This window comes from Chiloscyllium punctatum, chromosome 48 (genome assembly GCF_047496795.1).
Source record: "Chiloscyllium punctatum isolate Juve2018m chromosome 48, sChiPun1.3, whole genome shotgun sequence".
Taxonomy (NCBI): Eukaryota; Metazoa; Chordata; class Chondrichthyes; order Orectolobiformes; family Hemiscylliidae; genus Chiloscyllium; species Chiloscyllium punctatum.
In genome coordinates this window covers 54,544,923-54,571,430 of record NC_092786.1, presented here as the reverse complement: position 1 = coordinate 54,571,430, position 26,508 = coordinate 54,544,923, and the positions used below count along the sequence as shown (strand labels likewise).

At 40.2% G+C, this 26,508-nt stretch overlaps 1 protein-coding gene across 3 annotated transcripts in view; it reads left to right on the top strand.

Annotated features, from left to right (window-relative positions):
* map2k5 (mitogen-activated protein kinase kinase 5) overlaps positions 1-26,508 on the top strand; it is a 385,015-nt gene that overhangs the window by 211,044 nt on the left and 147,463 nt on the right. The gene's annotated exons all lie outside the window — the stretch shown is intronic.

The following is a 26,508-nucleotide window of genomic DNA, read 5'->3' as shown; positions in this document are numbered from 1 at the left end:
TTATTTTGGTGGAAATGTGTATTTTATGAGGGGCATGGATAGGGGAGTTCTAAACTAGAGGGCATAAGTTTAAGGTGAGATGGGAAAGATTTAGAAGTGACCTGAAGAGCAACTTTTTCACACAGTATGGTGCATGTATGGAACAAGCTGTGAGAGGAATTGGTGGAGGCAGGTACAATTACACTTAAAAGCTATCTGGATAGTTACATTTAATATGAAGAGTTTACATAAGAACATAAGAAATAGGATCAGGAGTAGGCCATCACGGCTGATATTTTCGTGGCCTCAGCTCCACTCACCTGCTCTTTCATCATGACTCTTAACTCCTTTACTGTTCAAAAGATTATCTATCTTAGCTTTAAAAACATTCAATGAAGAAACCTCAACAACTTTACTGGGCATGGGATTCTACAGATTCACAACCCTCTGCAACTCAATTTGGTCCTAAATCTGCTCCCCTTAATTTTGAGGCTATGCCCTCTTGTCCGAGTTTCACTGGCAGTGGAAACATCCTCTCTACTTCTATTGTATCTATTCCCTTCATAACTTTATATGTTTCTATAAGATCCCTCCCCCATTCTTCTAAATTCCAATCAAAATAATCCTAGTCTACTCAGTTATGGGTTAATTGCTGGCAAATGGCACGAGATCAGTTGAGGATATCAGATCAGCATAGACGGTTGGATTGAATGGCCTGTTTCTGTGCTGTATACAGAGGAACCTCGATTATCCGAACAACGCCTGCAGGGAGTATTTTGTTCGGATAATCGAATGTTCGGATGATCAAATGCCAGCTAACACAGTTTAGCTAAGCATTGGGACCTTGCAATCTTGACAGATAATCCACAATTCAGATAATCGAGGTTCCTCTATAATTCTATAACTCTATTAAATACTTTGGTCTATATTATTAATGAAGTCACTGACTCGTGTCACATTTAAGCCATTGTTAAAACATGAAATAAAGGAATTCCAAATGAACAAGTTAATGTATTCATTGTCAATATTGCAAAATCTAACTTCAATCCAGCATATTTAATAGAGAGTCATAGAGATGTACAGCACAGAACCAGACCCTTTGGCCCAACTCGTCCATGTCGACCAGATATCCCAACCTGATCTAGTCCCATCTGCCAGCACCTGGCCCATAACCCTCCAAACCCTACCTATTCATATAACCATCCAGGTGCTTTTTAAATGTTGCAATTGTACCAGCCTCCACCACTTCCTCTGTCAGCTTATTCCATACATGCACCACCCTCTGCGTGAAAAGGTTGCCCCTTGGGTCCCTTTTATAACTTACCCCTCTCACCCTAAACCTATGCCCTCTAGCTCTGGACTCCTCCACTCCAGGGAAAAGACTTGTGTCTATTTACCCTATCCATTTCCCTCATGATTTTAGAAACCTCCGTAAGGTCACCCTTGAGCCTCCAAAGCTCCAGGGAAAACATCCCCAGCCTATTCAACCTCTCCTATCCTTGTAAATTATTTCTGAACCCTTTCAAGTTTCACAACATCCTTCCAATACAAAGGAGACCAGAATTGCACGCAATATTCCAAATGTAGCCTAACCAATATCCTGTACAGCCGCAACATAGCCTCCCAACTCCTATACTCAATACTCTGACTAATAACATAAAGCATACCAAATGCCTTCTTCACAATCCTATCTATCTGCGACTCTACTTTCAAGGAGCTATAAATCTGCAGTCCAAGGTCTCTTTGTTCAGCAACACTCTCCAGGACCTTACCATTAAGTGTAAAGGTCCTGCTCTGATTTGCTTTTCCAAAATGCAACTTCTCAAATTTATCTAAATTAAACTCCATTTGCCTCTCCTCAGCCCATTGGCTGATCAGATCAATATCCCATGGTACTCTGAGGTAACCTTCTTTGCTGTCCATTACACCTCCAATTTTAGTGTCATCTGCAAACTTACTAACTATACCTCTTAAGCTCACATCCAAGTAATTTATATAAATGACGAAAAATAGTGAACCCAGCACTGATCCTTGTGGTATTCCACTGGTCATAGGCCTCCAGTCTGAAAAGCAGTCCTCCACCACCACCCTCTGTCTTCTACCTTTGAGCCAGTTCTGTATTCAAATGGTGAATTAATATTTCTGTGGGCTGTTTGCTAGTTCTTATTTGGATCCCTGACTTTAAAAATATAGGCAAAAAGTCCAAAATGAAGGAAGTTGTGCTAAAGCTTTAGAAAATTAGCCCCAAGATAAAATATAGTGTCAGATTCAGAACAATATGATTTTTTTCTTTTTTGATTTTCATTTCATTGAAGATTATCATTGCCTGATGCTTATGTGGCACTAATGTTACTTGCCATGTCTGCCCAAGTCTGAATGTTGTCCTGGCCTTCTGCGTGTGTGCATGGACAAAATCTGAGGAGTTGAGAATTGAACTTAACACATTAAATTTGTGAGGTACAGTGTTAATTGCAGACAATATAAACGCTGCTCCAAATCAGACCTCAGCTTTATGAAGGCCTCAATCCTGTTTGTCCAGTTGATACGTGTGGTAAATTGTCACAAATTTGCATTTGAATTTTAGTAGTATATTTATTATCAGAGCAATAAGCAATGCAATTGAGCTCAAGATTGTAAGTAACTGCGTCGTGAAAATTGTGCTGATTGTGATTTTTAGGATATCTTTTATAATCTTCCTCTAATCTTCTTTAAATAAAGAAATTTGATTGAAATGATCCTGAATTCAGATTCTACTAAATTCCCTCATAACTGAAATTTTAGCACAGTATCTTCTTACTCCTTGTCTTGCTACTCAGTCTATTTTAATCACACCGTTGATTGCTCTTTGGTTCCATTTACCATTAAGTCTCGTATCTAAAGTCCAGCTGGGTAGCCCAATGAAAAATAATACAAGCATGTCAGACTAATAGTTCCATCAATGACCTCTAATCAAGACCACAAAAGTCTTGCTCGGGGACAAGATCTTAAATTAGAAGGTAATTATGTGGGCTGGGTTTTTTAAAAATCATTAGCAAAAATCTTCCAACTAAGTTACTTGTGCTGCACCAGCATATGTCATCCATGTATATTTATATTTTGTAACACAAGTTTTTGTAGTATATTTAGAATTAAATAGAATAGAATCCCTATAGTGTGTAAAGAGGCCCTTCGGCCCAACAAGTTCACACCAACCCTCTGAAGAGTAACCCAACCAGACCCATTCCCCTACCCTATTACTTTACATTACCCCTGACGAATGCACCTAACCTACACATCCCTGAACACTATGGGCAATTTAGCATGGCCAATTTACCAAAACTACACATCATTGGATTGTGGGAGGAAACTGGAACACCCGGAGGCAATCCATGCAGACATCGGGGGAATGTGCAAACTCCACTTGGACTTAAAACACGACTTGGACTCTTTTGATTGTTCAGAGAATGAAAATAGTTTGTTTTAGAACTAATTGGTGAAGAAAAATTCAAATTGCAATTCTTGGTACCTTGCTGATGACTGCTTTCTTGTATTGCAATTTTTTGTACCTTACTCTTCATAAGAATAAACTTGATCATTCATAAGATGGGGGAAATATCCTCCATTTTGGAGCAATTAATTATAAGTTGCATTTTTTCACTTTAATGTCTTATTCTGACATTCATTATCCCTTGTAGTGACAATTAATTTAAATCCAAGTGATCAAACATCGACAGCTATTAGCCTCAGTTCATTCTAATTCACAGACCTTCATTTTCGCAAAGTCCTGTAATTATCTTTGGAAACTGCCCAGGGCAATGGAGATTCCCTTTGAATATTGGCTTTTATCAGCAAATTGGTCATAATTTGCTTGTTGCTGCTATAATTTAATGTGTAATTTTAGGAGATCTTATATTTGCACAGCCAGAATGAAAGCATTTAAACACACATATTGATCATGGAGTGGATAAACAAAGGTTCCAACATCAATACAGCTTCTTTGTTTTTCTCATGATATCAACAATTGCTAACTCAATGCATAGTCTTACTCAATATTTTGATTTGATCAAGGTACTCAAAGCCATGAGGAATGTCAATAGTGAATGTAGGAGAAACCATTCCAGTTGATGGAGAGCCAGAGGTTACTGATTTATGGTGTTTGTTTAAAAAAAGTTTCTGGTGGACAGTTCAAGAAACCAATTCAGTTATAGTTTTCAAATTTGGACAGTTATCTGAACAGAAGAAACTTGTAGGGCTACAGGGAAAAGACATGGAACTAGGACTAAGCATGTTGCTCTTGTAGAGAGCAGACAAAGGCACAAGAAGCCAAATTACTTTCATCTAAGTTCCATTTAAAAAAAGCCTGTTTGGATATGTTATGGTACACTTCCAAGGCAGGCAGTACTTGAACACAGACCTACTGTTTTGGAGCCACGGACGCTACCACTGCACTGCAATACCCTCAATTACATTCTCTTATGCTGTAACTGTTCTATTATTATTTGGTGTGCACAGTTAAGTATTTTTAAGTGAAACATATTCATTTTGAGTTTCTATTCTTGAACTTTGTTTTGATTAGACTGTGTAAGGTTTAGGATTAAGGTCCACATCACATAAAATAGACTGTCTACTGTTTGTAAGTAATTTTAAGATGTTTATTAAGAGATAGCAGTTTTATACAATACATTAGCTAAATAGACAAGGAAACTATACAACTGGTGAAAGTTGAGGACAGTTCATTGATATCAGCATTAGAACAACATGTTGATCTCAACAGATTGTGATGACAGCATCCTGCTATTCAGCAGAAGCATTAAGGAATCTCCCTAAGGTCTTCCTTCAATTTTATTAGTTGATCTTTTCTTTGAAGAGGCAACTGCCCGATGTACACTGCCACCTGAGAGACATTGCTTTGTAAAATAATACATTTTACATTTCCCATGACTAATGCCCCTTACCTATACATCTCTGAACCCTGGATAGTTTAGCATGGCCAATCCACTTAACCTGCACATCTTTGGACTGAGGGAGGAAACCGCAACACCCGGAGAAAACCCATGCAGACATTGGAAGAACGTGCAAATTCCACACACAGTCCCCTGAGGTTGAAATCGAACCTGAATCCCCGGCGCTGTGAGGTAGCAGTGCTAACCACTGAGCCAAATGAATTTTAACATATCTAACTATGAGTTGTTGTATTTTCATGGTAAAATAGCAGCATCATTGATGCCTCAAAGTAAAATACTGTGCTGGTAGAATAATGGACCTAGAACCTAGAAATATGGCTGAATAATTTATTGAAAACAATTCTGTGGTAAATAAATTGTTTAAAAATGCTAACAAGAACTGAAATTTACTTCTAACAATATAGATTTTAAAGATGTAAAATTTAAGCAAAGAATTTACAGAACTTGGTTAGACCACACTTAGAGGATTATATACAGTTCTAGTCTTCTTGGTATAAAGAATGCAGAAGGGCTGGTACCAGAACTGATAGACTATAATTTGTCAGAAAAAGTTGACTGGGATAAAACTCAGAGCTATTCTGATGGAGGTCTTTAAGTTATAAATTAGTGAGACAGGACAGATCTGAAGAGAGTGTTTCCACTTATGTAATGTAAAACGAGCAACCGTCAATGTAAGACAGTTACTAATAAAGTCAGTAGGGAAATAAGGAGAGATGTTTTTGGTCCTGGAAGAATTTGCTACTACAGGATGTGATTGAGAGATCAGTTTTGATGTTTTCGAGAGGAAACTAGACATGCAAATGAGAAAAAGCAGATGGAATGGCACAAGGCCTGTGTAGGATATGACCATTCTGCCTAGTTGACCTAAGTGATCAGTTTCTGTGTGGTCTCATCATAACAATTCTAATCCCAACAATTTTTTAAGAAAGTCTTGAGATATAGATCTCCTGTTCCCACAAGTTACTTGATTTAGGTATTTTGCTATTGTAACAATACAATGGCTTTGAGAGATGTATTTTATCCTGGATTTTTTTTTGAAAAGGGGTTTTGAGCCAGAGGCACAGACTTGTCTCTGCAAAGCCAATAATGTAAACAGCTTATGAGGTGTTGGGGTTTTTTTTAAAGTTATAATAATAGAAGCAGCATGAATAGGTGGAGTCAGGCTCCGACAGAACCAGGAGTTTAGTTTACTTTGCAGTTGTTGTGGGGGTTTTGAAATTAATGATGGAAGCTGTTTTCATCTTCTCTGCCAGCACAAAACTGGAGTTCTCTCCCTCTGCCAGAATTTTCTCTTTGTGTTCTTTTCTCCTGGACTGAAGAAAGATTGCATGTGAGTCAATCAATTTTACTAGATTTGCCTTTGCCAAGGGTGTGTTTATGGTATATTACTATATTGGAACAATTGCTGTTTACTAGTTAAATAATCTGTTGTTCTGTTAATTTTAACCCAATTGGGAAATTTATTCACATTCTTTCTTTTGTTTGTATTTTAATGGGTGTAAGAATAAAGTATGTTTTGCTTAAAGTCAAGCATCATGACCAATCGAATTATATCTGAACACAGTACCTTACACTTGCCTTTAAATAAGATAAAAGTTAAGATTTAGGCTATCTCCTTGCTATATTTGAAGGGTGTTTGGTCTGGTCCAGAACAAATTTGCAGCTCTGGTCAGGATCAAAATCTCCAATTCCAGATTGGGTTTAAGATTATTGTATTCAGAGACAATGAGTGGTGAGTGTTGATGTTTTCTTTTGGGTGTTGCATTCGGTTGGTTTAAATAAGATAAAACATAAGATGTTCCTTGTGTAAGAATGGCTCCTTCAGTAATGCTATGAGTTTCTTGGATGAGCAAAAAGACACTTTGAATGGTTTACAGAAAGTGAACAGGGCAAAGCTTTCAGAATTGGCTGGCAAGCAAGCTAAAGTTGAAGTTGCCTGTGTCTGTGAGGAAAGGGGAGATAATTGCAGCAATAGCTCAGCATTTACAGTTGCCAGGATTGCAATTAGAATCATTGGAATTAGCTAAAATTAAATTGTAAATGAAACAGCTTGAATTAGTGGCCATGGCAAGAGGGAAAGAAGAAGCGAAAAAAAAGCCCTAGCAGAACAAAAAGAAAGGATTAGCCTTAGCAGAAGAAAATTAAAGAGAAAAAGAAATCCACAGTTTGACTTTTGCTTTTTTCTCTGCTTTTAATCATAAGAAAGGATGGCTCTAGCAGAAGAAAGGAAGTAAGAGATGGAGAAAGTGAGAGGTTTTGAATTTCAGTATTGTCAATGAAAGAGGAAAGTCGACTTAAAATTGCGAAGGTAGGAGTAGTGATGGAGAGCAAACCCATCATAGCCAAAGCCTGGTGGGGCTCTGTGTAAATATATCAAAGCATTACCAAAGTTTGAGAAAGACATAGAAGCCTTTTTCAGTTAACTTGAGAAAATGGCTAAACAAATGATATAGCCAGTGACCATGTGGATATTGTTAATTCAAACAAAGTTGGAAGGTAGGGCTAGTGAGGTGTTTACATCATTATCTGAAGAGTATGATAAGGTGAAAAAAACCATCTTAAATATATATGAACTTTTAAAGTTCAACAGAAGCCCACAAACAACATTTAGGAATCTAAGGAGAGAACCTGATCAAACGTACCTAGAGTTTGAAAGGATCAAACAGACTTTGATAGGTGGATAAGGGCATTGAATGTAGATCAGACATATGATGTTCTTAGAGAGACTGTTATTTTGGAGAATTTCAAAATTCATTTCCTGTAGTGGGAGAGCTAACAGTTACAACTGCAAGATGAGCAGCAGAAATGGCAGATGGTTATGAGTTAGTTCATAAATCAAAGTTTAGCTTCCAACATCAATTTCAAACTGTAAGGGATAGAAATTAAGGAGAAAAAGAGAAATCCTCAGGTAATCAAGGAAAAGGAGATCTTACCGATGATAGTAAAGGCAGCTTACCACAGTTTAGAAAGGGAAACCCATGAGAAGGGGTAGAAAATAAGTAAAAAAAAATACCTCTGGTATTTACACTGTAATAAATAGGACACATGAAGTTGCAGTGTTGGTGGTTTAAGGAAAGCACTGGGAAGGCAAATCTGGTGAAACAAGATAAGCCTTTGGTGTTTATTAAATTGGTAAAGGAAATCTCAGTGGAAGCTAGAGAGCAGCAAAAGCATGTATAACCTAGTCAGAGGTTGGTTAATAAGAGAGCACCAAATTTCTTTAAAGTATTCACCTGCATTGATAAGATTTACTCATGTACCAGGAAAAGTAGGTAAAGAAATTAAAATTTTAAGATGTCCAGGGTCACCACTAGTGTCCCTGCTGACTGCATCTGCGGGAAGTGCACCCAATTCCAACTCCTCAAAAACCACATAAGGGAACTAGAGCTGGAGCTGGATGAACTTTGGATCATTTGGGAGGCAGAGGGGGTTATTGAGAGGAATTACAGGGAGGTCGTCACATCTCAGGCACAAGAAGAAAGATGCTAATGCTCTCCGGGTGGGTTTACATTAATTTAGCAGGGGGTGGGAACCCAAATTGTAGTACGAGTATACACAAGGTTGAGAGTTATGAGGTTCGAAATAAGGTTTCAAGGTTGCAAGAGGTCACCGGCAAGCAAGAAGTTGGTTTGAAGTGTGTCTACTTCAATGCCAGGAGCATCCGAAATAAGGTAGGTGAACTTGCAGCATAGGTTGGTACCTGGGATTTTGATGTTGTAATCATTTCAGAGACATGGATAGAACAGGGTCAGGAATGGTTATTGCAGGTTCTGGGATTTAGATGTTTCAGTAAGAATAAGGAAGGTGGTAAAAGAGGTGGGGGTGTGACATTGTTAATCAAGGACAGTATTACGGCTGCAGAAAGGACATTTCAAGATTCGTCAACTGAGGTAGTATGGGCTGAGGTTAAAAATGGAAAAGGAGAGGTCACCCTATAAGAAGTCGTCTACAGTCCTCCGAATAGTTCCAGTGGTGCAGAGGTAAGGATACCAAAGATGATTCTCGATAGTAGTGAGAGTGACAGGGTAGTTGTTATGGGGGACTTTAACTTTCCAAATATTGACTGGGAATACTATAGTTCAAGTACTTTAGATGGATCAGTTTTTGTTCAATGTGTGCAGAAGGGTTTCCTGATGCACTATGTAGACAGGTCAACAAGGGGCAAGATCACATTAGATTTGGCACTGGATAATAAACCCGGCCAGGTTTAGATTTGCAGGTAGGTGAGCACTTTGCTGATAGTGAGGACTGCAGATGCTGGAGATCAGAGCTGAAAATGTGTTGCTGGAAAAGCGCAGCAGGTCAGGCAGCATCCAAGGAGCAGGAGAATCGACGTTTCGGGCATGAGCCCTGCTTATGCCCGAAACATCGATTCTCCTGCTCCTTGGATGCTGCCTGACCTGCTGTGCCTTTCCAGCAACACATTTTTCAGCTACATAGATAAGCTGCAGAGCTGGGCTAAGGTGATAATTGGAGTTTATTGCAGAAAAGTGTGAGGTGATTCACTTTGGAAGGCACAACAGATATGCAGAGTAATGGGATAATGGTAAGATTCTTGGCAGTGTAGAGGGCAGAGGGATCTCTCTGTCCATGTACATAGATCTCTGAAAGTTGCTACCCAGATTGATAGGGTTGTTAACTTTTATTAGTGGGTGTGTTAGCTTTTATTAGTAGGGGGATTGGGTTTCGGAACCATGAGGTCATACTGCAATTGTACAAAACTCTGGTGTGGCCACACTTGGACTATTGCAGGCAGTTCTGGTCATCATATTATGGGAAGGATGTGGAAGCTATGGAAAAGGTTCAGAGGAGATTTACTAGGATGTTGCCTGATATGGGGGGAAGGTCTTATGAGTAAAGGCTGAGGGACTTGAGGCTGTTTTTCTTAGAGAGAAGAAGGTTGAGAGGTGATGTATTTGAGACTTATAAGATAATCAGAGGGTTAGATAGGGTGGACAGTGAGAGCCTTTTTCATCGGATGGTGATGGCTAGCACGAGGGGATATAGCTTTAAACTGGGGGTGATAGACACAGGACCGATGTCAGAAGTAGTTTCTTTACTCAGAGAGTAGTAGGGACATGGAATGCACTGCCTGCAACAGTAGTAGACTTGCCAACTTTAAGGGCACTTAAATGGTCATTGGATAGACATGCAGACAAAAATGGAATAGCATAGTTTAGATGGGCTTCAGACTGGTTTCACAGGCCGGGGCAACATCGACGGCCAAAGGGCCTGTACTGCAATGTAATGCAGTTTCTACAGGTTGAAACAGGAGGAGAGATCACAGAATAAAGATAAGGAAGTTGAAGTTCTATTATCAGAACCTATTTTTGATTAAATGGTTGAGAAAAGATAAGAACAGGTTGAGGATAAAAGTGGATATTTTTAGTTCAGAAAAGTTAGTTGAATTATCAAAAAGAGATGGAAAAAAAAGCAGTTTTTACAAAAAGCTTACACTGAATAAGAATCTGAATGTATCTCTGAATGAGAAAGTGGAGATAATCACATATTCAAGCAGATGAAAAATAGGCAGAAGTTCATCAAGTTGTATTACTGGCAGCTTACAGAAAAAAAGTGTTGCAGGTAGCATACGAGGTACCAGGAGGAGGTCATTTAGAAGTAAGAAAAACTCAAGCCAAAATACAGAAAACTTTTTATTGGCCTGAACTGCATAGAAGTATGGTTGAATTTTGCTTGCCATGTCACACAAGTCAAATAATATGAAAACTTCAGGCAGTGCTAAAACCAGCCTCTTTAAAACCTATCCAGCATTTGAGGAACCTTTTACAAGAGTCTTAATTGATTGCATAGGACCTTTCCCTAAAACAAAAAGTGGGAATCAATATTTGTTGACTGCAATTGATATGTCTCCTAGATTTACAGAGGCCATTCGAAGGATTGGAGAAGATTGATTCAAATTTTTTTACTAGATACAGACTACCCACGAAGATACAGTCAAAATTATTCAAGAAAGCTATGGATATCTTCGGAATAAGGCAGTTTCAATCAATTGTGTACCACCAAGAATTGCAAGGAGCATAAAGAGTGGTCGCATCAAACTTTAAAGATCATGCTGATAACTCAGGACAGTTCAGAGGATGAGGATGAATTAATTGCATTTGTACTTCTTGTAATTAGGGATGCATCTAATTAATCAACAAAATTCAGTGAATTTGAATTAGTTTTCAGACATGAGGTAAAAGGATCACAGAATTTAATTTAGATAAAAATTGTTAAGTCAGCTCAGACACCGCATATTTGGAATGTGTTTAAAATTTTAGGGAAAGATTAAATTGAGTGAGTGAGTAGGATAGACAACACTTCAAAGTAGCACAGCATTTGATGAAACAGGAAGCAGTCAAGAAATCAAGAATTTCTTGATTCAGGAGATAAAGTGTTCGTATTACTACCAGTGGTAGGTGAGCCTTTAAACAAGGTTCAGTGGGTCTTACCAAATCGTAAAGAAATTGAGTGAGGTGAATTATTTGATAAAAATCCTAGACAAGAGGAAAGCCCTGTGTCGTGTATTTTGATATGGAAGGAAAGCAAAAGGAGAATCATAAAATTGAACCCCTATGTTGTTGAAAGAGGCCATTTGGCCTATCAAGTCTGCGCTGACTTTCTGAAGAGCATCCCACTCAGACCCAGCTCCGTACCCTATCCCTGTAACCTCTAATTTACCATAGCTAGCCTGTACATCCCTGAACACTACAGAACAATTTTTAGCCTGGCCAATCCACCCAATCTGCACATCTTTGGACCATGGGAAGGAACTGGAGCATCCAGAGGAAACCCATGCTGACATGGAGAGAAGATAATAATTCTACACAGAAAATTGCCCCAGGTAGGAAAGAACCAGGGTCCCTTGCACTGTGAGGCAGCTGTGTCAACCACTGAGCTCCCATGCCGCCCACTACTGAGAATGTGATACTTGATACAACTCTGGACAAAGAATCAAATCCAGATGAATTGAATTTGATATTCTTCAAACTAAATTAAAGAATGAAGAAGTTTTCAAAAATTGATAGAAATTATTGAATTACCTTCCAGAGGAAAATTGAAATGACCTGAAAGAACTACTACAATCACATGGAGAGATATGTGGGAATAAGTTAGGAAATACTAACCTGATTATGCAAGATGTAGAGATAAGTGGTTAGCACTGCTGCCTCACAGTGCCGGAGACCCGGGTTCAATTCCCGCCTCAGGCGACTGACTGTGTGGAGTTTGCACGTTCTCCCCGTGTCTGCGTGGGTTTCCTCCGGGTGCTCCGGTTTCCTCCCACAGTCCAAAGATGTGCAGGTTAGGTGAATTGGCCATGCTAAATTGCCCGTAGTGTTAGGTAAGGGGTAGATGTAGATGTAGGGGTATGGGTGGGTTGCGCTTCGGCGGGGCGATGTGGACTTGTTGGGCCGAAGGGCCTGTTTCCACACTGTAAGTAATCTAATCTAAAAAAAAAGAAATGCTGTTCCAATTAAGCAACATCCTTATCGACATAACACTGTAAAATTGGCACAGGTTCAAAAAGAAATTGAAAGCACGCTCAAATACAATACAATCGAAGTGAGTTGCAATAAATAGAGCTCACCCACAGTGATGGTGCCAAAACCGGATGATACCCAATGCCTACATATTGATTACCACAAAGTCAATACAGTTATGAAATCTGATTCACATTCTATTCCATGGCTGGAAGACTGTATTAAGAAAGTGGGACAAGCAACTTACATTTTGAAGCTGGAAAAAGATACTGATCCGAGAGAGTGAAAGAAATTTCAGCTTTTGTAACATCAAAGGGACTTTCCCAGTTTAAAATTATGAAAATAAAGATGAAAATATACCAGCTATATTTCAAAGATTAAATACTAAAGTCATTTTGGGATTACCCAATTGTGTGGTGTACATAGACGATCTGGTAATTTTTAATCACACATGGAAGGAACATTTGCAGCATCTATCAGGATTGTTTGGTTGACTTCAGAGGGCGAGCTTGGTGATAAACCTGTCTAAGAGTGATTTCACTAAAGCCCAAATCACACTTCTGGTCATATCATTGGAGATGGACAGTGGCCCTGTGAAATGTGAAAACAAAGGTTATTGGGGAGTTTCCCATCCAATCAACGAAGATGGAAATTCCTGTGACTGGTTTTTATTGAAACGCATACCAAATTTTAGTAGCGTGGTTGCTCCACTGATTGAATTATTGAAGAAGTGCAGAAAATTTCAGTGGATGGAGGAATGTCAGAAGGTAGTTGACAGCCTGAGAGCTGTTTTAACTATGGCCCCAGTGTTAGCCACACCTAATTACACAAAGCCATTCAAGTTGGTTATTGATGCAAGTGATGTGGATGTCGGTGCTGCAGTCTTGCAAGAAGACATTGAGAAGATAGAAAGGCCAACTGGGTCATTTGCCAGAAATTTGAATATTCATCAAAAGAAATGTTTCACAATTGAGATGGAGACCTTGGGTTTGGTGTTGGCATTGCAAAATTTATGTGCCAGTAATGTGTCTGAGAAAATTTTACATACTGATCATAACCAATTAACATTTTTGGAAAAACTTAAAGATAAAAATTTCAGACTGTTTAGATGAAGTTTTATAAGTATGCTATTTAATTTGAAAATGATACACGTGGCAGGAAGAGATGGTGTAATTGCTGACAAGTTGTCATGACTTTGAAGAAAAACGAAGATATTTGGTGGCAGAAGAAATGGACTGTAGTATTGAATGTTTGCATGCTTAGAGTCAATGTGGCATATATATTTACTAATAGTGTAAGATTAAAGGTTTTTGACAATGAAGCCATCTTGTGCATTGATGGTTTTTTTTCAAAGTGGGGGAGGGGGCAGTGATAATACTATGGCTTTAAGAGGTATGTTTTGTCCTGTGTTTTTTTTAAGAGGAATTTTGAGCCAGAGATGCTGTGTGTCTCTTCTGAGCCAATAAAGTAAACAACCTTTTTTTTAAGTTAGAACAATAGAAACAGTATGAATGGATGAAAACAAGCTCCCATAGAACCAGGGTTTTAGTTTAGGTTGCATTGTTTGGGTTTTGAGGTTGGCTGTGGAAGCTGTTTTCAGTTCTTTCTTTTTTCCTGGACTGGAGAAACAATGCATGTGAGATGATCTGTTTTAATAGATTTTCTTTTGCCTTTGCCAGGGGAGTGTTTATGGGATGTTACTATCTTGGAACAATTACTGTTTAGGAGTTAACTAATCTGTTGTTCTATTAAGGTTTCCAGTAGGATTAAAGTTATACCAAATCTTTCATTTCTTTGCGTTTTAATTGCATGTAATAATACAGTGTGTTTTGATTAAAGCCAGTAGTTTGACAAGTTGAATTACATCTGGAATGCAGTACTTTAAAATTGCTTTTAAATAAGATAAAATTTAGGGTTTAGACTATTTCCTTGACATATTTGTAAGATGGTTGGTATCATCCATTACATTATGTGAAAGAAAGGGTAAGCAAGGGTGTTGAAAATGAAAATGACCAAATTTTGTTCTAAAAGGCCCATAGGGTGCTCTCTCATTATAGTGAGATGACTGATGATGAGTTTAACCACCAGGTCACCATGTCTGAGATGAGAGTTGTGCGTGAGAAGGTAAGGCCTTCATGGTAAACTCAGCTAGTATAGGAATTGTTGACGTGACTTTGCATCGCAGCTGAGCTAACTGACTTCCAGACAACATTTGGATAGTTGTAGTGATTAGGAGATTTAAAAGGAAAGAAGTAAAAATATTTGGATCTAGTCATAGAGGTCTACAGCCAGACAATGCCCTTTGGCTCATCGAGTCTGCACCAGTCAAAAAACAACCACCTAACTATTCTAATCCCATTTTCCAGCATGCTGAGTGGTTGCTAATTTCTCTGTGCTGCAGTATTAAACTGATACCATTGTTTCAAGGCCCACTGGTTCAGTTCTAGAGGGAGTTTTGGCTTTCGACCCAGGTGGTTCTGGAATGATTTAATGAGTGCTTTTCTTCAACCTTACTTTCACAATTTCCATTTACTTGCTTTTTCTGTTTATTTTACATAGCCTGCAGCAGTCGGGAGTATTACAAATTGATCCTTAAAAATGTACATCTACCACTACACTGAGCACTGCATTGTGCTTCAGGAACTCGTTAATAAATGTCAACATTGGGAAAATTTCTATTTAAATTTCTTTTGCTGCAGTTTAGCTCAGTTCTCTCAATCTGCCTTCACCTCCACTCCCATTTGCCACAGTGCATCATAAAGCTTTATAAAAATAGAGCTATTTAAAATTGAGATGGTATACATATTCAAAACTGACTTAACAGGAACAAAACAGGTTCATTGAGTCTGACCATTGAGTCATGTTGCAATTATTAAAATATAGAACATAGAATCTCTACCCTGTGAAAGCATGGTCATTTGGCCCATTGAGTTCATACCAACCATCTGAAGAGCAGCCCACTTAGATCCCACAACCCATCCTATCCCTGTAATCCTGCATTTCCCATGACTAATTCACCTAGCCTCTACATTCTGGGCAATTTGGCATGGCCAATCCACCCAACCTAGACATTTTTTGACAGTGGAAAGAAACCGGAGCATATGGAGGAAACCCACGAAGACACAGGGACAATGTGCAAACTCCACACAGACAATCACCCGAGAGTGGAATTGAACCTGAGTCCTCGGTGCTGTAAAGCAGCATTGCTAACCAATTAGTCATCATTAACTTTCATAATTCCTCTAACAACAATGTAACCTTCTGGGACAGGCAAGCAAACAGATTAAGAAAGAAAAACAGGACACATAGAATTTTAGGAATTCCTTTAAAATGCAGAAGACAAATGAAATTAGTTCCATGGACTACAGTCATCATAAGGCATGTCTCATGCCATTGGCACCAGCTTCTATAGGCAGTGATGTCCACATCAGCCCCAAATCACATTTTATTTGAGAAACTCAGATGAACTCTTTCAGATCTTGGTTGGAAACAATCTAATCAAAGATCAAGAGATTCTTCATCATTAATCAAATGGTAAGAAAGGAACAGAGAGGGACCTGCGCCAACTCCAGAAAATAGTACACAATCTGCTCCTTCTTCAGTTGCTGGGGTCAGTGTCAAGTAGGATTTCCAAGGAGCGAAGAAACAGAAATAACTCGTTCTTGGCATTGGAGATCACTAACATCAACTTCTGGTCTAAAGGTTGTTGTGCTCAGCAGGATGAGATGTGCTTTCTTTCTCCCAGAAAGAACAATAAAGCTCTAAGATCTGCAATCAGAAGGAAGAAACTAGTTCAGTAAAGTCATCACAACCTCACAATTTCAGGATCAGCAATCCTTTTATAGTGGACTATATGAATTGTACTCCAGGAAAGGACAACCACGCATTCATTCTTGATCTCTGTCAGGAAAGTATGGAATGACAGCACGTGGGAAGGTTACACACTTAAAACTCACGTTTCTAAAGTCACGTTTCTAAAGTCCTAGAGCACATTGAGAAGAGTAAAATTCCCAGAAAGGATGGCTTGACAGCCAAGTTGTATTCATGTCTATGGGACTTGATTGGCCAGGATTTGTTAGAGGTACTGTATATCCAAATCCATCAGGAAAGACATCATTGTTGCCCTTTACTAGCAGAAGGTGAAAAGGGGAGAATATTAGAAATTGATTACCAGTGCACAATCCTTTATCCAAAATGCTTGGGATCAGCTGGTTTTCATAATTCAGAATTTTTTGAAATTCAAAATAAGTGAAAGTTTGATGGTGAAATTTTTTAAAATCTCACCAAACAGCAGATGCACTGTGGGTAAAACAGACCCTGAAGCAGAATTGAGGCCTGCCAGTGCTGGGCCACGGCTCCACACATCACATCTGAGTGACATGCATCGAGTGGGTATGGTGTTGGGTTAATTGTTTGCACGCCAACCAACATTATTAATGAAAAAAAACTTCATGAAAAAGCCTTCGGATTTTGGAGCTTTTCAGATTTTGGGATTTTTAATAAAGGAGTACCAGTACCTATTCTCACTACTGAAAGTGGACAACAGCATTGTGTTCAAGATTATTGCCAATCGCATCTAGCTCTGGAGTTGATGATTCACCCTTAACCAGACCTGCACTGTAGAAGATTTCTGAGAACGTTATGCCATTCAGCAATATGGTTGCCTGTGTATGGGATAAGGGCACAGACAATTTCTGCCTGGACCAGGAGAAGGCATTTGACAGAATTAAGCACACTTATTTGATGGATGTGCTTTTCAAGGGATTTGAAGAAGGAACCTGCAACTGAACACAACTGCTGTACACAAACATCAGTAGTGCAGCTTCAATCAATTCGTAGAAGTTAGAAAGCTTTCCAGTTAGATTTGGAATCAGGCAGGTCTGACCTCTCTCCCTTGTCTAATCATGTGTTGTATAGGACATCTTGTTGAGCCCACCAGGAGGGTACAGGCATTTCTTATGTTTCTTATTTCTTACTAAAGAGTTGGCTATTCAAGGTGTAGCGCACACTCATCAAAGTATTCCTGAACATAGATAACATCATGATCTTCTGCTCAAATACACATTTTGTACGCAGACTCATGAGCATCTACGACCAGTTTAAACTTAAACAAGGTAAATCAAGGCAAGAGTGAGGTCATGTTTTTTGGACAATAAATTAGCCAGTTCTTTGACTTCTTTGTCATCATCTTCGACCTCTCCCAGCAGCGGGCCACTGTCCCTGCCTGTTTCAAGAGGGCCAACATCATCCCAGTGCCTTAAAAAGCTCATGCAGCATGTCTCAATGACTACCGCCCAATGGCCCTAACTTTGGTGGTCATGAAGTGCTTTGAAAGGCTGGTCATGGCATTAATCAACTCCAGCCTCCTCGCTACTCTTAATCCACTCCAATTTGCCTATCAGATGAACCGATCCACGTCAGATGCCATATCACTTGCCCTTCACTCCTCCATAGAACATCTTGACATCAAGAACAGCTATGTAAGAATCCTACTCATTGACTACAGTTCAGCCTTCAACACTATTGTCCCCTCGAGACTGATTGATTACTAAACTTAATGATCTCAGACTAAACCCCACTCTCTGCAACTAGATCCTCAGTTTCCTGACCCACAGGCCACAATCAGTGAAGACTGGGAACAATATTTCATCCTCACTAACACTCAACACTGGAATCTCCCAGGGGTGTGTAATCAGCCCCCTACTGTACTCACTGTATACTCATGACAGTGTTACCAATACCAAACTAATGCCATTTACAGGTTTGTGATGACACCACCATAGTTGGTTGAATCTCCAATGGCGATGAAACGGACTACAGACGGGAGGTGGAAGACCTGGAAAAATGGTGCATTGAGAACAGCCTAGCTCTCAGTGCCGGCAAAACCAAGGAACTCATTATTGACTTTTGGCAGGATGTTATTCATGCCCCCCCTACACATTAACAGTGCAGAGGTGGAACGTGTGGAGAGTGTCAAGCTCCTGGGAATGGTCATCCACAGCAAGCTTTCTTGGACTCTTCATGTGGATGCACTGGTTACAAAGGCCCAATAACATTTCTTCTGCGTCAGGCAGCTGAGGAAATTTGGCATGACGGCAAATACTCTTGCCAACTTTTATAGGTGCAACATCGAGAGCATTCTGTCTAGATATATCACTACCTGGTGTGGCAACTGTATCATTCAGGATTGGAGATGGTTACAGAGAGCGGTGAACTTGGCCCAGACAATCACAATGGCCAACTTCCCATCTATAGAATCCATCTACCAGGCCCGCTGTGAAGGAAAGCCCACCAGCATTCTCGAAGATCCATCCCACCCTGGTAATGTTTTTCTGCAACCTCTAACATTGGGAGAAGGTACAGAAGCCTGAACATACGCACCAGCCAGTTTTGAAACAGTTTCTACCCTAATGTTTGTTAGAATACTGAATGGACTCACAAACTCTTAACATTCGCCTGTATCTGGGTTTTTGTTTTTGCTGCTGTTTACCTATTATTTACCTATCTATGCTACTTAACTCTGTGATCTGCCTGTATTGCTCGCAAGACAAAGCTTTTCACTGTACCTCGGTACACGTGACAATAAATTCAAGTCGGGTTATCTGAAGTTGCTGGGGATTTGGTCAAAGGAGCTGGGCATGCCCTACAAACTGTAATGAGTAAGTAGTCATCGTCAAACAAAAACTGAGCAGGTGGGAACAACTTCTCTTGACTTTGTATGAAGGCTCATCAGGTGCTCTTAGCTTTGCAGTACAAGACACAGACATGGCTTATTCTTCACTCCTGAACTATAGCTATTATCTGAGCCATCTGCTTTATCTGGAAGTTGAAAATGGCCCATATTTGAAGAACATACAAAAAGGGGAGGATAAAAAGGGGAAGAAAATGTTCCCGTATTACCTGCATTTTGGTGGCTGCCTTTGTGTGCGTTAGACCCTCCGCATTCAAACACCAAAAAACACTATGCTTCTACCTGTTGCTAAGGATGGGTCTGGCCACATAACCTCAGAATACTCAAAGTAATTATACTATGCAGTTCCACCTGTGTCTCATGGAGACGTTTAGGCAGAAAACACCTATGACCACAAATCTATCAAGTCTAAGTGATCAGTACAGAGGAACCTCGATTATCCGAATGGATGATTGATTATTTGGTTAATCAATTCAATGTCTTTCCTCTGGAGCTCGGAGTTCTCTATTAAGTCTGCTCCCCATTCAGGAGACTGCAGCATACCGCGCCCTCACCCACCTCCAACACCGCCCCCTGACCATCCTTCTCCCCCCACCCCCCATCCGACTCCAACACCGCCCCTCGCCCACTCCTCACATCTGCCCCATTCGGCCCAACACCACTCCCCACCCCACCCCCCCCCTCCACTTCCACCGTCCACCCCCAACACCGCCACCGCCCACCTCTGCAACCCCTGTCCCCATCCCCTCTCCGGGTCAGCTGGACTGGACATCAACAACAAGGCAGCTGCTGCTGCTGTCTTTTGCGGGGTGAGTGTCCAAATAACTAACTAACTAACTAATACACGCACGCACGCACACACACACCGTTTTGACAGGTTCCACTCTGCCCTGTATGGGACACTGTTAGAGAGATTATCTGGGGAAGGGGGGGTTTAGGGTACAGCCCTGTGTAGAACTCCAGGGAAAGTGTGGGGAGAGAGAGGGAGGGAGGGCGGAAAGTCTGTCATTTAGAGACAGTGCCAAGCTCCCATCAGTCCAGGACTGTTCTAGGCAACACTTTTAATCACTATAAACAAAAGACACAATCAGCCTTTGATGTAATGTTTCTGTTGGAACCTCGAGATCTTCTTCAGATAGTCCGATTTTTGGATAATTGGTATTCCGATAATCAAGGTTCCTCTACACATAATATCCTTGAGGCCCAGTTAAAAAGATTTGGTAGTTACTGTCGGATTGTTATCCCTAACAGACTGTCAAGGTAATTTGGCAGAAGGCTTGATGGTGTGAATTTACAAATCTGCACCAAAATGTAGCTTGGTTTGTGGTGAGAAATGCTCTTCCCATCAGATTGTTCCTACATACCGGAATCTCACCCCCTCCACACATTGCCCTCAAGAGGTGGCTGTGGTAGGGAAAAGACCATTTCATCGTGGAATATGTGATTGCAAAGAAGGTCTAGAGAAACATGTAGCAATTTTGTCAAGGATATCTTAAGTAGCTGTGCTGCAGAATTTCATATTATATGACAATTCCCACGAATGCTCACAGAGTCAACATCAACCTGGCAAAGGATACTCTTTGGTCTGCCCAAAACCTGCTGATCTTTAAGTAAAAGAATTCTTCTTGACTGTTCTTCAACTTGAACATTTTAAGATTCAGGACAATATACTGAGGAATGCAGAACAGTTTGAGGCAACAACTGCACAGTCACAATGGGGAAGGGTCGCTTTCTAAGACCATTCAGTATCGTACACAAAGCTGGGAATTCAGGCTGTTGCCTTACAGAGAATATAGATTATGGAGATTAAGAGCATTGAAAATATATTGTGCCACTTCAGTAGAACAAGCCATATATACTGTAGAGAAAAATATCTATCTATTGCACATGCTGTAATTTACAAATTGAAATGCTTTGGACTCAGGCTGTATACCTGACTGACCTAGAACGTATTTTGCAAATATTAATACTATTACAACTGTATTGAGTAGAAAAGAGTGGAATACTGTATGCTATATGGAGACAAGTCATATTTTATTGGTATTCAAGTCAAAATATTTTAGAATGTAATTTTACAAATTTTATGAATAAAGTATATTTTTGGGAAAAATAGCTTATTTATAATCTTGAGTACAATGGCCTCTTTGTTTTGTTAGTTTAAAAATGGGTACAGTATTAGATTAGATTAGATTAGATTCCCTACAGTGCAGAAACAGGCCCTTCAGCCCAACAAGTCCACACTGACCCTCTGAAGAGTAACCCACCCAGACCCATTTCCCTCTGACTAATGCACCTAACACTATGGACAATTTAGCATGGCCAATTCACCTGCCCTGCACATCTTTGGACATTAGAGTTGCATCCTGCCAGACCTTTTCTCTGTTATGTGGAATTTCTATAGAAAGGTGTTAATCTGTCACGGAAATCTGTTTAATTGTGCTTTTATTGTTACGCACAGTATTTTCTTGTTTTGCACAGTTACTGGAATGCTAGAAACCCTTCCTAATTCATATATGGCTATAAAAGTAATATGGAATAGTTATGGACGTTCATTAAATTCCATTGTACTCTCTTCGCCTAGTGGATCTAAGCAAAATTTTAATTATGTGTGTGATGAATTATTCTGTTACATTATTGTGGGGTTAAGTATTTGAATTGTGGGATTTGAAAAAAAGAATTTTTAAATGTGAGAAAAGATGGTTAGTCTCAAGTGGCCTTCTCCCTTAAATCAAACAAAAGATTAATTTTGTTGCTATATCCTTCAAACACCTTTGTTCAAAATACCATTCATTCTCCCTTGAAACATCTTATAATATCTCTGCAGTGGTTAATCTTGGAACAACTTGGAGAAATAAATAGTGATATTTCAAATGTCCATATTACAAGGGAGGAGGCACTGGACATCTTAAAATGGATGAAGGTGAATAAATCCCTGGGACCTGATCAGGTGTACCTCAGAACTTTGTGGGAAGCTATGGAAGTGATGGCTGGGACCTTTACTGAGATATTTGCATCATCAATAGGTATGGGTGAGGTGCCAGAAGACTTGGAGGTCGCCTAACGTGATGTCGTTGTTGAGATTGGCCAAGTTGGCAACAGAGTAGGACACTCCACCCAGAGCTCTTCTACTCCATCTGTTCTTTTTCTTTCTTTACTTTTTCTCTCCCAACTTTTTACATACCTGAAGCAGCATGCAGGGAAGCAGTCCCTGAACAGCGCGAGGGGTAATGAGACCTGAAGCAGCATGCGAGGAAGCGATTCCCAGTGCACTGCGAGGGGTACAAATCCTGAAGCGACACGAGGGGATGTGAGGCCCAGTGCCACATGCAGTAAAGCAAGTTCCGGTGCAGCGTGACAGGAGTCAATCCTGAAGCAACACAAGGGGAAATGAGTCCTGGAGCACCGCAAAAGGAAGCGAGTCCTGGAGTAGTGCAACTTACGTTGGTGCAGTTTAGTGCCAGTGGAGAGCAGACTGGAGGCATGGAGAGGAGCAGGATGATTGTTGGACTGGGGCCTGGCATGGGCAGTCAGACCACTTGTTGAGCTGCTGCTACTTGAAATTCTTTACCGGACTGCAATGTCAATTCTTCAACTATGTTATATCTATCTTGTGGATGTAAGTTTGCTCACTGAAGGTTTGTTTTCAGACGTTTCATCACCATACTAGGTAACATCTTCAGTGAGCCTCCAAATGAAGCACTAGTGAGTTTCCTTGGGTTGGTGATGTCATTTCCTGTTTGTTTTCTCACTGGATGGTAAATGGGATCCAAGACAATGTATTTGTTGATAGGAAATGATGTCACCCTAGGAAATGACATCACCAACCCAAGGAAACTCAGACATATAAATAGAAAGCGGGCTACACCACTAGTGCTTCATTTGGAGGTTCACTGAAGACGTTACCTAGTATGGTAATGAAACATATGAAAACGAATCTTCCAGCTAAGTGAGCAAACCTACATTCAGAACCTCAACTTGAGCTTCTCAAATCTTCTCAAAACGCGCTATCTTATTTCTAACTCATTTTTTCGACACTGTAATCAATGTTACTACTTTTCTTCTTCTTCCTCTTTTTTTTTAATCAAAGATTTGTACCGCGGTACTTGTACCTAAGTGGTGCCATTTGAGGCAGCCATTGTGAAGACCTTCTACACCTGTACTTCCAGACTTTACATCAGTAGTGGTTAAGTTGTTGGATGGGATTATGAGGGACATGATGTACATGTATTTGGAAAGGCAAGGACTGATTAGGTATAGTCAACATGGTTTTGTGTGTGGGAAATCATGCCTCACAAACTTGATTGAGTTTTTTGAAGAAGTGATGAAAAAGATTGATGAAGGCAGAGCCGTGGACATTGTCGGTATGGACTTCAGTAAGGCATTTGACAATATCCTGCATGATAGACTATTTCACATGGAATACAGGGAGACCTAGCCATTTGGATATAAAATTGGCTTGAAGATAGGAGACCAAGGGTGGTGGCGAAGAATTGTTGTACAGACTGGAGGCCTGTGACCAGTGTCGTGCTTTTAAGATCGGTGCTGGATCCACTGCTTTTTGTTATTTGTATAAATGACTTGAATGTGAATACAGGAGGTATGGTTAATAAATTTACAGATAACACTGAAATTGATGATGTAGTGGACAGCGAAGAAGATTACCTCCGAGAACAACAGGAGTTTGATCAGATGGACAGATGGGCTGAGGAGTGGCAGATAGAATTTAATTTAGATAAATGTGAGATGCTGCATTTTGGTAAGGCAAATCAAGGCACAACTTAAACATGTAATGGTCAGGTCCTGGGGAGTGTTGCTGAATAAAGAGACCTTTGGGGTGCAGGTTCATAGTTTATTGAAAGTGGAGTCATAGGTAAACAGGGTAGTGAAAATGTGGTGAAGAACGTGTTTGGTACGCTTGCCTTTATTGGTCAGTGCATTGACTTATAGGAATTGGGATATTATGTTGTGACTGTACAGGACATTGATAGAACATAGAACAATACAGCGCAGTACAGGCCCTTCGGCCCTCGATGTTGCGCCGATCAAAGCCCACCTAACCTACACTAACCCACTATCCTCCATATACCTATCCAATGCCCGCTTAAATACCCATAAAGAGGGAGAGTCCACTACTGCTACTGGCAGGGCATTCCATGATCTTACGACTCGCTGAGTGAAGAACCTACCCCTAACATCAGTCCTATATCTACCCCCCCTTAATTTAAAGCTATGCCCCCTTGTAATAGCTGACTCCATACGTGGAAAAAGGTTCTCACTGTCAACCCTATCTAACCCCCTAATCATTTGTACACCTCTATCAAATCACCCCTAAACCTTCTTTTCTCCAAAGAAAACAACCCCAAGTGCCTCAGCCTTTCCTCATAGGATCTTCCTACCATACCAGGCAACATCCTGGTAAACTTCCTCTGCACCCGTTCCAGTGCCTCCACATCCTTCCTATAGTATGGCGACCAAAACTGCACACAATATTCCAGATGCGGCCGCACCAGAGTCTTATACAACTGCAGCATGACCTCAGGACTCCGGAACTCAATTCCTCTACCAATAAAAGCCAGTACGCCATATGCCTTCTTCACTGCACTATTTACCTGGGTGGCAACTTTCAGAGATCTGTGTACATGGACACCAAGATCCCTCTGCTCTTCCACACTACCAAGTAGTCTACCATTAGCCCAGTAATCCATCTTTTTATTACTCTTACCAAAGTGAATCACTTCACACTTAGCTACATTGAACTCCATTTGCCACCTTTCTGCCCAGCTCTGCAGCTTCCCTATATCCCGCTGTAACCTGCCATATCCTTCCTCACTGTCTACAACTCCTCCGACTTTCGTATCATCCGCAAACTTGCTCACCCAACCTTCTAACCCTTCCTCCAGGTCATTTATAAAAATGACAAACAGCAATGGTCCCAAAACAGTCCACTGTTGATGAGTCCACTTTTAGAATATTGTGTGCAATTCTGGTCTTCCTGCTATAGGAAGAATGTTGTGAAACTTGAAAGGGCTCAGAAAAGATTTACAAGGATGTTGCCAGGGTTGGAGGGTTTAAGCTATAGGGGAGACTGAATAGGCTGGGGCTATTTTCCCTGGAACATTGGAGGCTGAGGGATGACCTTATAGAAGTTTATAAAGTCATGAGTGACATGGATAGGTTGAATAGTCAAGGCCATTTCTCCAATACAGGGGAGTCCATAACTGGACAGCATAGATCTAAGGTGAGAGGGAAAGATTTAAAAGGGACATAAGGAGCACGTTTTTCAGCAGATGATGTTGCATGCATGGAACGAGCTGCTAGAGGAAGTGTTGAAGGCTAGTATAATTACAGCAGTTCAAAAGCATCTGGATGAGTACATGAATAGGAAGGATTCAGAGGGATATGGGCTAAAAGCTAGCAAATGAGACTGGATCATTAAAGATATCTGGTTTGTATAGTAAACCTGGACCAAAAATCTGTTTCCATGCTGTGTAGCACTTGAGTCTAAGACTCGCTGTTGTACAGCTTCTGGGAAATTAAAATCTTGTTTGCTGTGCACTTCCTGCCATATGTCACATTTTGTTAGCTGTCTTGATTAACATTCTCCCCATTATAAAAGATATGTTCACCTTTATAAGGTAAATTGCCATGAACTTGCAGTCTACCAATGGTGGCACTGTGGCTTTTCATCTTGGTCTTGTGGGGATAACCTAACAATGACTGACAGGAATGAGAACTGAACAGGCCAGAGTGATAAATGGAGTTTTGGCAGAGGAGACCTAAGACCTGGAGAGAGAGAGAGAGCTCAATAATAAATAGCGCAGCATCGTTGGAGACCCAAATGAAGAGCAAGATCCCAGATCAGGGAGACAGGCAGGCCTAAATAGAGCAATGTCAGTAGAAACCCTTAAGCAGAAAGGCTGAGTGGTAAAACAAAGAATGTACTCAGAAATCAACACCAAATGATTGTTTGGAAAATCAAAGTAGAATGACATAGGAAACCATGTGATTGGCTGGTGAATATTTTCTTCTCTCTAAACACTGCTTTGAACAAGAATTCAGGAAATTAAAGAAAAATCAAATGGGACGAGTATAACATTGAGTGAATTAATAAGAAGTGTACTGGAATAAAGAAACTTTGTACATGTTCCAATACAATAAAATTTATAGTTTAAACAAAGTAATCACTAGATTCTCAAAGGGCAAATAGAAATCTTACTGAAATCATGGAGGGGCAGCTGAGACCTATAGTTTGCAATTCTTGCTCCACTCAAAATTCAGGACACTTCATATGTCTTCAGGGACCATGTGCAGAAAATGTCTTCAGCAACTTGAGCTTGAGCTCAGGATTTTCAAGCTTGAGGGACTGCTGGAGTCATTGCAGAGTACCAGTGAGTCTGAAAGTTTCCTGGATCCA